This window comes from Dermacentor albipictus, chromosome 1 (assembly GCF_038994185.2).
Source record: "Dermacentor albipictus isolate Rhodes 1998 colony chromosome 1, USDA_Dalb.pri_finalv2, whole genome shotgun sequence".
Taxonomy (NCBI): domain Eukaryota; kingdom Metazoa; phylum Arthropoda; class Arachnida; order Ixodida; family Ixodidae; genus Dermacentor; species Dermacentor albipictus.
In genome coordinates, this window is record NC_091821.1 from 287,512,436 (window position 1) to 287,526,289 (window position 13,854).

Genomic DNA, 13,854 nt, shown 5'->3' on the forward strand with positions numbered 1-13,854 from the left:
GATGCAAGACTCATTAGTGGAGGTCAAGCAAGTCAATATAGGTAGAATACTCTGCAAAATTATGCGAGTGAGGGGATGTCAAACAGTGGGTCAGGAAATGCATTGTTTTTCTGCTAAACAAGAGCTGTTTGCCATTACATAAGTCACTTCAGCATCATGATAAATTCAGAAATTAACCAAAAAACAAGACACGCAAAAATAATAAAAAAAACCATTGAATGATGCTCTCTCCACACTGGGATAAATAAAAACAAACACATCACATCTAATGTGGACATATCAGATGCCTTGTGAAACACTAAAGGAACAATTCAGTTTCGAGCTATGGCACTTGCCGCATAGATGTGGGGGCGCCTTGTACCAATAGTGATAGTTACCACTGCATTTAGAAATTGAAAGCATTCGTGCAGACAAGGATGATTCTTTATATTTTTGGCTACCACTTCGAATGCCTCCACCAAGTGTTACAATGCTGCACGCAGCTATACTAAGGATCTCGCAGCAACATCTGCAGGTAAAAAGCAGAAGCAGTCAAAGTGCTGGTGTGTTCTGGACACTATGTTTGAAAAAGTTTTAGGCAAGAAGAGTGCAAGAAGCAGACATAACAACTGCATTTAAATGGCCTTTTCTTTTTGCTTAGACAATGCCTACGCCTAGCCACAGCAGCTCCCTCATACAGACTCCGCAAGCCAAGAGGCCGTGGAGGCAAATGCAGGTAAGAGGCAATAAGCAATAGCACTGGTATCGACATTCATCTAATTTCTTTTTATTTTGTTTAGGCAGCCAGCACACCTCAAACAGCCACCTTGACTGCGGGTGTATCACCCTAGTCGCCAAGGAAACATTTGTGGGAAATTGACAGGCAATGTGAACAGTACTCCATGTAAACAATACTCTTTCTCTCGGATGACTCCTACGCCTTGCCACGCCAGCACACTTGTGCACAAAGATGCCGCAGAGGCACGTGCAGGTCAGAGGCAAGAAGCAGTGGCACTGGTGTCAACATTTACCCAATTTCTTTTTCTTACACTGAGACAGCCAGCACACCTCGAACAGCCACCTTGACTGCAGATGTGTCAGTAGATTCCTGTTGTACATATGCTCACAATAAACTTCAGTAAACTTGAACTTCATAATAAACTTGAAGGCAAATGGGACATTGATGCATTGTATTTTTGAACATTTATTGTACACATACAATATATGTTACACTTTGCAGTGCTACAGAGCGTATTTTGAAGCTTCCCCCTATATTTTGTACCTTTAATTATGTAAGTGTTGTGTGGCCCTCAATGCAGTTCATGTTGTAGTAGCTGCTTTGTCTGCGTATCGCACATTGGCTTAAGCTCGTGATATCCACATACTTCTCTCACATATACAAAATAAAGTTCTATGTAGTCCTCAGTGTTACAACAAAAAATGAAAGTAAACAATCGGAGCAGCAGCATTCCGGGCAAGTTGGTAATCCATTGCTTAAATGATATTGCGCGACATGTCGTCTTCTCGTCGTCGACATGTCTTCTTTCACGTCCGTGTCGTTTTTTATGTCGCGCAATATCATTTAAACAATCGGATCGTGGAATTATGTTTATTACAGTGATTCCTATGACAGTTACTTACAAGTTGACAACTTGAACTGTTTAATCGGTCCATAGCCTCCTCTATTTTTCAAAAATAAAGGAGGCTATGATCTGTCATGGCAAGGAATTGTATGTATACATTAAAAAAGGGGGTATGTGTGTGTTTGTAGTGGGGGTATAGGATTAGGGCGGTACGAAAAAATGTACCAACACCGTCCTCTAGACCCATTCCGTTAAGGTACCGTAACAAAGCGTATTATGCATAAAGTTAATACAACCAACTCTGATATTACTACAGACGCCAGGCGACGCGAGCTACATTTGTCATGATGCATTCGCGACTGCACCGGATGCCCTCCACATTATTCTCGTTAATCATGCTCACTGCGCCGAGGCAAAAGAAAGATCATGGGCGCAGGTGCCTTTAAAGTATCTTGACCTTGCCAGGCACGGCTGCGCGTGCCAGGGGAGCTGTCCGTGCGAACACTCCCTGGCACACACCTGCCTCGGCGGCCCCAACCTACGTACCGTTCTGCTTCGAGCTGTGATCCCCCCACTGTCCCTTGGGTGCCCTGGAGTTCCTGCGCCGCCTGCTCTACTATCATCTCAGGTGCTCTCCTGAAACTTCCGTTTGTCGGTAACATGTGCCCTACAGCTGGACCATTACTTATAATAATAAAAAACCCGGTCTATCGTCACGACGATAGATCGCGAACATACCGCGCCCGTGCGAAGAGAATTACGGAACGCCAACGAGGAATCTGACCACAGCTTCGAGCTCGTAACGTCGTCGAGTGACGCTCCTGCAACAGGCGTGACCGCTGAAAACCGCATACCGCCGGAAACTTGACCAGGATCATCCCTCGGTTGCATAACTGCCAGCTGTACGGCTAACATGGACCACACCGTCCCGCAACATAGAATAAAGAACCAACTTATAAAGCCCAAACACACGGCTGCGCGCACACACCACAACAAGCGAGACGCCATGCTGCTACGCTGCTGCTGTTGCCGGATTAAAACTGACTACTGTCACCAAATCTAACAAGCAGCATCTCAGGAGCTGGCAACCTCGGCGCGTAGCAACATGGCGGCGCTCTTGCGGTTCCCGATTTTAATGCATGGGCCCTATGGGTAGCTTGTCCTCTAGAGACAGTATAGTAACTCTATGGTAAGGGCAGCAGGTTTTCGGCGCACGCGGCAGGCATCTTTTTAAAGGAGGCGTTGACCTGAACAAACACCCACGTTTAGTTTCCTTCCACCGTGGTTGCCAGCTTTGCAGGTCAATGTTGCCAGACTGCCTGCCAAATTTGACGAGGAAAACACCATCAAATGTAGCGAATGCAACCTATGATGCAACGATGCCGTTTCTGTGTTTCCGAAGCCCACAGAGATACTAGATCACACGCGCGCAGGCTCCCAGCTCCCGACAGGACCGCAAAGTTGCTGCATAGCCCACGCGCTTTCGAATAGCTTGCTTGTTGTGGGCCCTGTTCGCCGACGGTACAAAGCGCTTTCTTTCGTTGCACACGCTGTGGCTGGTCCGCGCGGGACGAAGCTTTCGCTGGGTCTGAAAGCGAGACGCGTCGCCACTTGGGCGCGATATATCGCTGCGCGCTCTCGCTGCAGCGGTAGAAAAGGGTTGCATCGCCTTGATTTGCACAGGCAGTCTCCTGGAGCTTACGTCGGTCGCAATAAAGACTTTTTCTGAAACTGAGACGCGTCGCATAACACTCGGGGCGCGATATGTCGCTGCGCGCTCTCGCTGCAGCCGTAGAAAAGGGTTGCATCGCCTTGATTTGCACAGGCAGTCTCCTGGAGCTTACGTCGGTCGCAATAAAGACTTTTTAACGCGATAGCGTTAAGGAGCTCGTGTCGCAGAAAAGCCGGTGTTGTCGGCGTTTGCGGCGTTGACCGTGAGCGATAAATCACGGCCGGCGCTTCATAAATAAAAAGCAACTTCCAAGATTGGCCCGGTGGGAATCGAACCAGGGTCTCCGGAGTGTGAGACGGAGACGCTACCACTCAGCCACGAGTTCGATGCTTCCAAGCGGTGCAAACGCGCCTCTAGTGAATGCGGTGTTGCCTTCGAAACGAGCCGTGGAAAGTTATACTGCGGTGTATATCGGTAATTATGAACATGTAACGTACAGGAGTCACAATTACACGAATTGCGAAGTGCGTTTCCGCTGCATTTCTTCTGCGCTTTCCGCACACGCAGAGCCATCTTGCGGCAAACACAGAAGACCCCCTCCTCTCAATGTACGGCGCTGCCCCGACAGGAGGCGCGCCGCGCGCGCATTGGGACCGCTGCCAGGCGCGTCGCGGGACTCCCTCTCCCCTGACGACGCTTCGCCGTGCTCCCGGTCCATTCTTTAGATTACTATCTATCTCTCTGCCCGTGCCGATCGCGACGTTTGGCTGGCGTAGATCGTTTCCCCTCCGAGACACCGAGTTCTTTGGTTCGTTCCGTTCGCTCAGGCGCACGTTTCGTTGCCGCGCCGAACGCTGCGTTGCTCGACGCTCACCGCGTGATAGGTGGGCGCTAAGTCCGATGCGGGGCGCATCGTAAGTGATCGCTGTGCCGTAGCGCATTGTCTTATACCCTTTGGCGGGTCGACGGGAACGCTGTCGCGTCCCACTCTTGAAGGCGAAGCTTAAGCGTCCTCCAATTTTTCTGAAACTGAGACGCGTCGCATAACACTCGGGGCGCGATATGTCGCTGCGCGCTCTCGCTGCAGCGGTAGAAAAGGGTTGCATCGCCTTGATTTGCACAGGCAGTCTCCTGGAGCTTACGTCGGTCGCAATAAATACTTTTTCTGAAACTGAGACGCGTCGCATAACACTCGGGGCGCGATATGTCGCTGCGCGCTCTCGCATGCAGCCGTAGAAAAGGGTTGCATCGCCTTGATTTGCACAGGCAGTCTCCTGGAGCTTACGTCGGTCGCAATAAAGATTTTCTGAAATTGAGACGCGTCGCTTAACACTCGGTGCGCTTTATGTCGATGCGCGCTCTCGCTACAACGTAGAAAAGTTAATAAAGGGTAAATCAGACATCCACCCGTTCATAGCGATTGCTAACCCATACTGGTTCTTGGCAAGAAAAGCCTCAGAGCGGAAGAAAAATTCGTCCTGGTCCGGGACTCGAACCCGGGATCACCGCCTTTCCAGGGCAGCCGCTCTGTAACCATCTGAGCTAACCAGGCGGCTAGCAGATGGCAGGGCCACGGCCGCTCGATGCAAAGCACTTTTGGATCGAGCGGCCGTGGCAGGGCGAAGTCGAATTTGTCGACAGCACGAAGCAACGGCACGAGTTTGACGTAATAGTTCTGCGGAAACCCGCAAGGTGGAGGGAAGTAATTAATAAAGGAAAAATCAGACATCCACCCGTACATAGCGATTGCTGCAAGGGAAACACATACGGGTTCCTTGAAAGAAAAGCCTCACAGCTGAAGAAAAATTCGTCCTGGTCCGGGACTCGAGCGGGACCACCGCCTTTCCGGGGCAGCCGCTCTACCATCTGAACTAACCAGGCGGCTAGCAGATGGTCGAATTTGTCGACAGCACGATGCAACGGCACGAGTTCGACCTAATAGTTCTGCGGAAACCCGCAAGGTGGAGGGAAGTAATTAATAAAGGGAAAATCAGACATCCACCCGTACATAGCGATTGCTACAAGAGAAACACATACGGGTTCCTTGAAAGAAAAGCCTCAAAGCTGAAGAAAAATTCGTCCTGGTCCGGGACTCGAGCGGGACCACCGCCTTTCCGGGGCAGCCGCTCTACCATCTGAACTAACCAGGCGGCTAGCAGATGGTCGAATTTGTCGACAGCACGATGCAACGGCACGAGTTTGACCTAATAGTTCTGCGGAAACCCGCAAGGTGGAGGGAAGTAATTAATAAAGGGAAAATCAGACATCCACCCGTTCATAGCGATTGCTCGATTGGGGCGCTTTAATTCGCTGCGCGCCATTGCTGAAACGGGGCAAAGTGTTTGCTGTGCCTTTACCTGCGTAAAGAATTTTTCTGAAACTCGACGCAAAACCCCCGGGGCTTTCTTTCTGGCAACGCGCGCGCGGTTTCCGCCGAAAGTGCGTCGCGCGCCAACGAGGATCGATATATCGCTACGTGCCTTCAAGTTATTTTCACCTGCATGCTTCTGCTTCTTGGCTGTCATCACGCAAGGGCTGCAGCCTAAGCGCGTTCAGAACTTTCAGTCGTCACAGCTGCGTAATGTTTTTAAATATTCTGTGAATCCGGTTGAATGCTGCAGTGAATGCAAGTATTGCAGCTCGAGTTATTTCTCGGTTGGAGAGGGTCACGGCCGGATCAGCGTGAGGTTTCTGAGCCCTGCCGATGCACCATTGGAGTGGCTCATGAAAAGAGCCGTTTGTGAAAAGAAAAACATTCAGACAAAGGATTTGCGAAAGCAAGGGCATCCAAGCAGCTGCGCACGAGGTTGTCTTCGAAAAGTCTTTATTGCGACCGGCGTAAGCTCCAGGAGACTGCATGTATGTGCAAAGCAAGGCGATGCAACCCTTTTCTACCGCCGCAGCGAGAGCGCGCATCGATATAAGGCGCCCCGAGTGTTAAGCGACACGTCTCAGTTTCAGAAGAGTCTTTATTCTGACCGGCTTAAGCCCCAGGACACTGCCTGTGCAAATCAAGGTGATGCAACCCTTTTCTAACGTTGTAGCGAGAGCGCGCATCGATATAAAGCGCCCCGAGTGTCAAGCGACGCGTCTCAGTTTCAGAAGTCTTTATTGCGACCGGCGTAAGCCCCAGGAGACTGCCTGTGCACATCAAGGTGATGCAACCCTTTTCTAACGTTGTAGCGAGAGCGCGCATCGATATAAAGCGCCCCGAGTGTTAAGCGACGCGTCTCAATTTCAGAAAATCTTTATTGCGACCGGCGTAAGCCCCAGGAGACTGCCTGTGCACATCAAGGTGATGCAACCCTTTTCTAACGTTGTAGCGAGAGCGCGCATCGATATAAAGCGCCTCGAGTGTTAGGCGACGCGTCTCAATTTCAGAAAATCTTTATTGCGACCGGCGTAAGCCCCAGGAGACTGCCTGTGCACATCAAGGTGATGCAACCCTTTTTCTAACGTTGTAGCGAGAGCGCGCATCGATATAAAGCGCCCCGAGTGTTAAGCGACGCGTCTCAGTTTGAGAAGAGTCTTTATTGCGACCGGCGTAAGCCCCAGGAGACTGCCTGTGCACATCAAGGTGATGCAACCCTTTTCTAACGTTGTAGCGAGAGCGCGCATCGATATAAAGCGCGCCGAGTGTTAAGCGACGCGTCTCAGTTTCAGAAGAGTCTTTATTGCGACCGGCGTAAGCCCCAGGAGACTGCCTGTGCACATCAAGGTGATGCAACCCTTTTTCTAACGTTGTAGCGAGAGCTTGCATCGATATAAAGCGCCCCGAGTGTTAAGCGACGCGTCTCAGTTTCAGAAGAGTATTTATTGCGACCGGCTTAGGCCCCAGGAGACTGCCTGTGCACATCAAGGTGATGCAACCCTTTTTCTAACGTTGTAGCGAGAGCGCGCATCGATATAAAGCGCCCCGAGTGTTAAGCGACGCGTCTCAGTTTCAGAAGAGTATTTATTGCGACCGGCGTAAGCCCCAGGAGACTGCCAGTGCACATCAAGGTGATGCAACCCTATTCTAACGTTGTAGCGAGAGCGCGCATCGATATAAAGCGCCTCGAGTGTTAGGCGACGCGTCTCAGTTTCAGAAGAGTCTTTATTGCGACCGGCGTAAGCCCCAGGAGACTGCCTGTGCACATCAAGGTGATGCAACCCTTTTCTAACGTTGTAGCGAGAGCGCGCATCGATATAAAGCGCGCCGAGTGTTAAGCGACGCGTCTCAGTTTCAGAAAATCTTTATTGCGACCGGCGTAAGCCCCAGGAGACTGCCTGTGCACATCAAGGTGATGCAACCCTTTTTCTAACGTTGTAGCGAGAGCGCGCATCGATATAAAGCGCCCCGAGTGTTAAGCGACGCGTCTCAGTTTGAGAAGAGTCTTTATTGCGACCGGCGTAAGCCCCAGGAGACTGCCTGTGCACATCAAGGTGATGCAACCCTTTTCTAACGTTGTAGCGAGAGCGCGCATCGATATAAAGCGCGCCGAGTGTTAAGCGACGCGTCTCAGTTTCAGAAGAGTCTTTATTGCGACCGGCGTAAGCCCCAGGAGACTGCCTGTGCACATCAAGGTGATGCAACCCTTTTTCTAACGTTGTAGCGAGAGCTTGCATCGATATAAAGCGCCCCGAGTGTTAAGCGACGCGTCTCAGTTTCAGAAGAGTATTTATTGCGACCGGCTTAGGCCCCAGGAGACTGCCTGTGCACATCAAGGTGATGCAACCCTTTTTCTAACGTTGTAGCGAGAGCGCGCATCGATATAAAGCGCCCCGAGTGTTAAGCGACGCGTCTCAGTTTCAGAAGAGTATTTATTGCGACCGGCGTAAGCCCCAGGAGACTGCCAGTGCACATCAAGGTGATGCAACCCTATTCTAACGTTGTAGCGAGAGCGCGCATCGATATAAAGCGCCTCGAGTGTTAGGCGACGCGTCTCAGTTTCAGAAGAGTCTTTATTGCGACCGGCGTAAGCCCCAGGAGACTGCCTGTGCACATCAAGGTGATGCAACCCTTTTTCTAACGTTGTAGCGAGAGCGCGCATCGATATAAAGCGCCCCGAGTGTTAAGCGACGCGTCTCAGTTTCAGAAGAGTGTTTATTGCGACCGGCTTAAGCCCCAGGAGACTGCCTGTGCACATCAAGGTGATGCAACCCTTTTTCTAACGTTGTAGCGAGAGCGCGCATCGATATAAAGCGCCCCGAGTGTTAAGCGACGCGTCTCAGTTTCAGAAGAGTATTTATTGCGACCGGCGTAAGCCCCAGGAGACTGCCTGTGCACATCAAGGTGATGCAACCCTTTTTCTAACGTTGTAGCGAGAGCGCGCATCGATATAAAGCGCCCCGAGTGTTAAGCGACGCGTCTCAGTTTCAGAAGAGTCTTTATTGCGACCGGCGTAAGCCCCAGGAGACTGCCTGTGCACATCAAGGTGATGCAACCCTTTTCTAACGTTGTAGCGAGAGCGCGCATCGATATAAAGCGCCTCGAGTGTTAGGCGACGCGTCTCAATTTCAGAAAATCTTTATTGCGACGGGCGTAAGCTCCAGGAGACTGCCTGTGCACATCAAGGTGATGCAACCCTTTTCTAACGTTGTAGCGAGAGCGCGCATCGATATAAGGCGCCCCGAGTGTTAAGCGACGCGTCTCAATTTCAGAAAATCTTTATTGCGACCGGCGTAAGCCCCAGGAGACTACCTGTGCACATCAAGGTGATGCAACTCTTTTTCTAACGTTGTAGCGAGAGCGCGCATCGATATAAAGCGCCCCGAGTGTTAAGCGACGCGTCTCAGTTTGAGAAGAGTCTTTATTGCGACCGGCGTAAGCCCCAGGAGACTGCCTGTGCACATCAAGGTGATGCAACCCTTTTCTAACGTTGTAGCGAGAGCGCGCATCGATATAAAGCGCGCCGAGTGTTAAGCGACGCGTCTCAGTTTCAGAAGAGTCTTTATTGCGACCGGCGTAAGCCCCAGGAGACTGCCTGTGCACATCAAGGTGATGCAACCCTTTTTCTAACGTTGTAGCGAGAGCGCGCATCGATATAAAGCGCCCCGAGTGTTAGGCGACGCGTCTCAGTTTCAGAAAATCTTTATTGCGACCGGCGTAAGCCCCAGGAGACTGCCTGTGCACATCAAGGTGATGCAACCCTTTTTCTAACGTTGTAGCGAGAGCGCGCATCGATATAAAGCGCCCCGAGTGTTAAGCGACGCGTCTCAGTTTCAGAAGAGTCTTTATTGCGACCGGCGTAAGCCCCAGGAGACTGCCTGTGCACATCAAGGTGATGCAACCCTTTCCTAACGTTGTAGCGAGAGCGCGCATCGATATAAAGCGCCCCGAGTGTTAAGCGACGCGTCTCAGTTTCAGAAGAGTATTTATTGCGACCGGCTATAAGCCCCAGGAGACTGCCTGTGCACATCAAGGTGATGCAACCCTTTTTCTAACGTTGTAGCGAGAGCGCGCATCGATATAAAGCGCCCCGAGTGTTAAGCGACGCATCTCAGTTTCAGAAGAGTATTTATTGCGACCGGCGTAAGCCTCAGGAGACTGCCTGTGCACATCAAGGTGATGCAACTCTTTTCTAACGTTGTAGCGAGAGCGCGCATCGATATAAAGCGCCTCGAGTGTTAAGCGACGCGTCTCAATTTCAGAAAATCTTTATTGCGACCGGCGTAAGCCCCAGGAGACTGCCTGTGCACATCAAGGTGATGCAACCCTTTTCTAACGTTGTAGCGAGAGCGCGCATCGATATAAAGCGCCTCGAGTGTTAGGCGACGCGTCTCAGTTTCAGAAGAGTCTTTATTGCGACCGGCGTAAGCCCCAGGAGACTGCCTGTGCACATCAAGGTGATGCAACCCTTTTTCTAACGTTGTAGCGAGAGCGCGCATCGATATAAAGCGCCCCGAGTGTTAAGCGACGCGTCTCAGTTTCAGAAGAGGATTTATTGCGACCGGCGTAAGCCCCAGGAGACTGCCTGCGCACATCAAGGTGATGCAACCCTTTTTCTAACGTTGTAGCGAGGGCGCGCATCGATATAAAGCGCCTCGAGTGTTAAGCGACGCGTTTCAGTTTCAGAAGAGTCTTTATTGCGACCGGCGTAAGCCCCAGGAGACTGTCTGTGCAAATCAAGGTGATGCAACCCTTTTCTAACGTTGTAGCGAGAGCGCGCATCGATATAAGGCGCCCCGAGTGTTAAGCGACGCGTCTCAATTTCAGAAAATCTTTATTGCGACCGGCGTAAGCCCCAGGAGACTGCCTGTGCACATCAAGGTGATGCAACCCTTTTCTAACGTTGTAGCGAGAGCGCGCATCGATATAAAGCGCCTCGAGTGTTAAGCGACGCGTTTCAGTTTCAGAAGAGTCTTTATTGCGACCGGCGTAAGCCCCAGGAGACTGTCTGTGCAAATCAAGGTGATGCAACCCTTTTCTAACGTTGTAGCGAGAGCGCGCATCGATATAAAGCGCCCCGAGTGTTAAGCGACGCGTCTCAGTTTCAGAAGAGTCTTTATTGCGACCGGCGTAAGCCCCAGGAGACTGTCTGTGCAAATCAAGGTGATGCAACCCTTTTCTAACGTTGTAGCGAGAGCGCGCATCGATATAAAGCGCCTCGAGTGTTAGGCGACGCGTCTCAGTTTCAGAAGAGTCTTTATTGCGACCGGCGTAAGCCCCAGGAGACTGCCTGTGCACATCAAGGTGATGCAACCCTTTTTCTAACGTTGTAGCGAGAGCGCGCATCGATATAAAGCGCCCCGAGTGTTAAGCGACGCGTCTCAGTTTCAGAAGAGTGTTTGTTGCGACCGGCTTAAGCCCCAGGAGACTGCCTGTGCACACCAAGGTGATGCAACCCTTTTTCTAACGTTGTAGCGAGAGCGCGCATCGATATAAAGCGCCCCGAGTGTTAAGCGACGCGTCTCAGTTTCAGAAGAGTATTTATTGCGACCGGCGTAAGCCCCAGGAGACTGCCTGTGCACATCAAGGTGATGCAACCCTTTTTCTAACGTTGTAGCGAGAGCGCGCATCGATATAAAGCGCCCCGAGTGTTAAGCGACGCGTCTCAGTTTCAGAAGAGTCTTTATTGCGACCGGCGTAAGCCCCAGGAGACTGCCTGTGCACATCAAGGTGATGCAACCCTTTTCTAACGTTGTAGCGAGAGCGCGCATCGATATAAAGCGCCTCGAGTGTTAGGCGACGCGTCTCAATTTCAGAAAATCTTTATTGCGACCGGCGTAAGCCCCAGGAGACTGCCTGTGCACATCAAGGTGATGCAACCCTTTTCTAACGTTGTAGCGAGAGCGCGCATCGATATAAGGCGCCCCGAGTGTTAAGCGACGCGTCTCAATTTCAGAAAATCTTTATTGCGACCGGCGTAAGCCCCAGGAGACTGCCTGTGCACATCAAGGTGATGCAACCCTTTTCCAACGTTGTAGCGAGAGCGCGCATCGATATAAAGCGCGCCGAGTGTTAAGCGACGCGTCTCAGTTTCAGAAGAGTCTTTATTGCGACCGGCGTAAGCCCCAGGAGACTGCCTGTGCACATCAAGGTGATGCAACCCTTTTTCTAACGTTGTAGCGAGAGCACGCATCGATATAAAGCGCCCCGAGTGTTAGGCGACGCGTCTCAGTTTCAGAAAATCTTTATTGCGACCGGCGTAAGCCCCAGGAGACTGCCTGTGCACATCAAGGTGATGCAACCCTTTTCTAACGTTGTAGCGAGAGCGCGCATCGATATAAGGCGCCCCGAGTGTTAAGCGACGCGTCTCAATTTCAGAAAATCTTTATTGCGACCGGCGTAAGCCCCAGGAGACTGCCTGTGCACATCAAGGTAATGCAACCCTTTTTCTAACGTTGTAGCGAGAGCGCGCATCGATATAAAGCGCCCCGAGTGTTAAGCGACGCGTCTCAGTTTGAGAAGAGTCTTTATTGCGACCGGCGTAAGCCCCAGGAGACTGCCTGTGCACATCAAGGTGATGCAACCCTTTTCTAACGTTGTAGCGAGAGCGCGCATCGATATAAAGCGCGCCGAGTGTTAAGCGACGCGTCTCAGTTTCAGAAGAGTCTTTATTGCGACCGGCGTAAGCCCCAGGAGACTGCCTGTGCACATCAAGGTGATGCAACCGTTTTTCTAACGTTGTAGCGAGAGCGCGCATCGATATAAAGCGCCCCGAGTGTTAAGCGACGCGTCTCAGTTTCAGAAGAGTCTTTATTGCGACCGGCGTAAGCCCCAGGAGACTGCCTGTGCACATCAAGGTGATGCAACCCTTTTCTAACGTTGTAGCGAGAGCGCGCATCGATATAAAGCGCCCCGAGTGTTAAGCGACGCGTCTCAGTTTCAGAAGAGTATTTATTGCGACCGGCTATAAGCCCCAGGAGACTGCCTGTGCACATCAAGGTGATGCAACCCTTTTTCTAACGTTGTAGCGAGAGCGCGCATCGATATAAAGCGCCCCGAGTGTTAAGCGACGCATCTCCGTTTCAGAAGAGTATTTATTGCGACCGGCGTAAGCCCCAGGAGACTGCCTGTGCACATCAAGGTGATGCAACCCTTTTCTAACGTTGTAGCGAGAGCGCGCATCGATATAAAGCGCCTCGAGTGTTAAGCGACGCGTCTCAATTTCAGAAAATCTTTATTGCGACCGGCGTAAGCCCCAGGAGACTGCCTGTGCACATCAAGGTGATGCAACCTTTTTCCAACGTTGTAGCGAGAGCGCGCATCGATATAAAGCGCGCCGAGTGTTAAGCGACGCGTCTCAGTTTCAGAAGAGTTTTCATTGCGACCGGCGTAAGCCCCAGGAGACTGCCTGTGCACATCAAGGTGATGCAACCCTTTTTCTAACGTTGTAGCGAGAGCGCGCATCGATATAAAGCGCCCTGAGTGTTAGGCGACGCGTCTCAGTTTCAGAAAATCTTTATTGCGACCGGCGTAAGCCCCAGGAGACTGCCTGTGCACATCAAGGTGATGCAACCCTTTTCTAACGTTGTAGCGAGAGCGCGCATCGATATAAGGCGCCCCGAGTGTTAAGCGACGCGTCTCAATTTCAGAAAATCTTTATTGCGACCGGCGTAAGCCCCAGGAGACTGCCTGTGCACATCAAGGTGATGCAACCCTTTTTCTAACGTTGTAGCGAGAGCTTGCATCGATATAAAGCGCCCTGAGTGTTAAGCGACGCGTCTCAGTTTGAGAAGAGTCTTTATTGCGACCGGCGTAAGCCCCAGGAGACTGCCTGTGCACATCAAGGTGATGCAACCCTTTTCTAACGTTGTAGCGAGAGCGTGCATCGATATAAAGCGCGCCGAGTATTAAGCGACGCGTCTCAGTTTCAGAAGAGTCTTTATTGCGACCGGCGTAAGCCCCAGGAGACTGCCTGTGCACATCAAGGTGATGCAACCGTTTTTCTAACGTTGTAGCGAGAGCGCGCATCGATATAAAGCGCCCCGAGTGTTAAGCGACGCGTCTCAGTTTCAGAAGAGTCTTTATTGCGACCGGCGTAAGCCCCAGGAGACTGCCTGTGCACATCAAGGTGATGCAACCCTTTTCTAACGTTGTAGCGAGAGCGCGCATCGATATAAAGCGCCCCGAGTGTTAAGCGACGCGTCTCAGTTTCAGAAGAGTATTTATTGCGACCGGCTATAAGCCCCAGG

General features: G+C 51.3%; 1 long non-coding RNA gene across 1 annotated transcript; it reads left to right on the top strand.

Annotated features, from left to right (window-relative positions):
• The first annotated feature begins 640 nt into the window (after nucleotides 1-640).
• Nucleotides 641-1,157, top strand: LOC139057162 (uncharacterized). The gene is made up of 2 exons (XR_011512606.1): nucleotides 641-715; nucleotides 780-1,157. It is a non-coding gene; the product is annotated as an uncharacterized lncRNA (long non-coding RNA).
• Nucleotides 1,158-13,854: the final 12,697 nt, after the last annotated feature.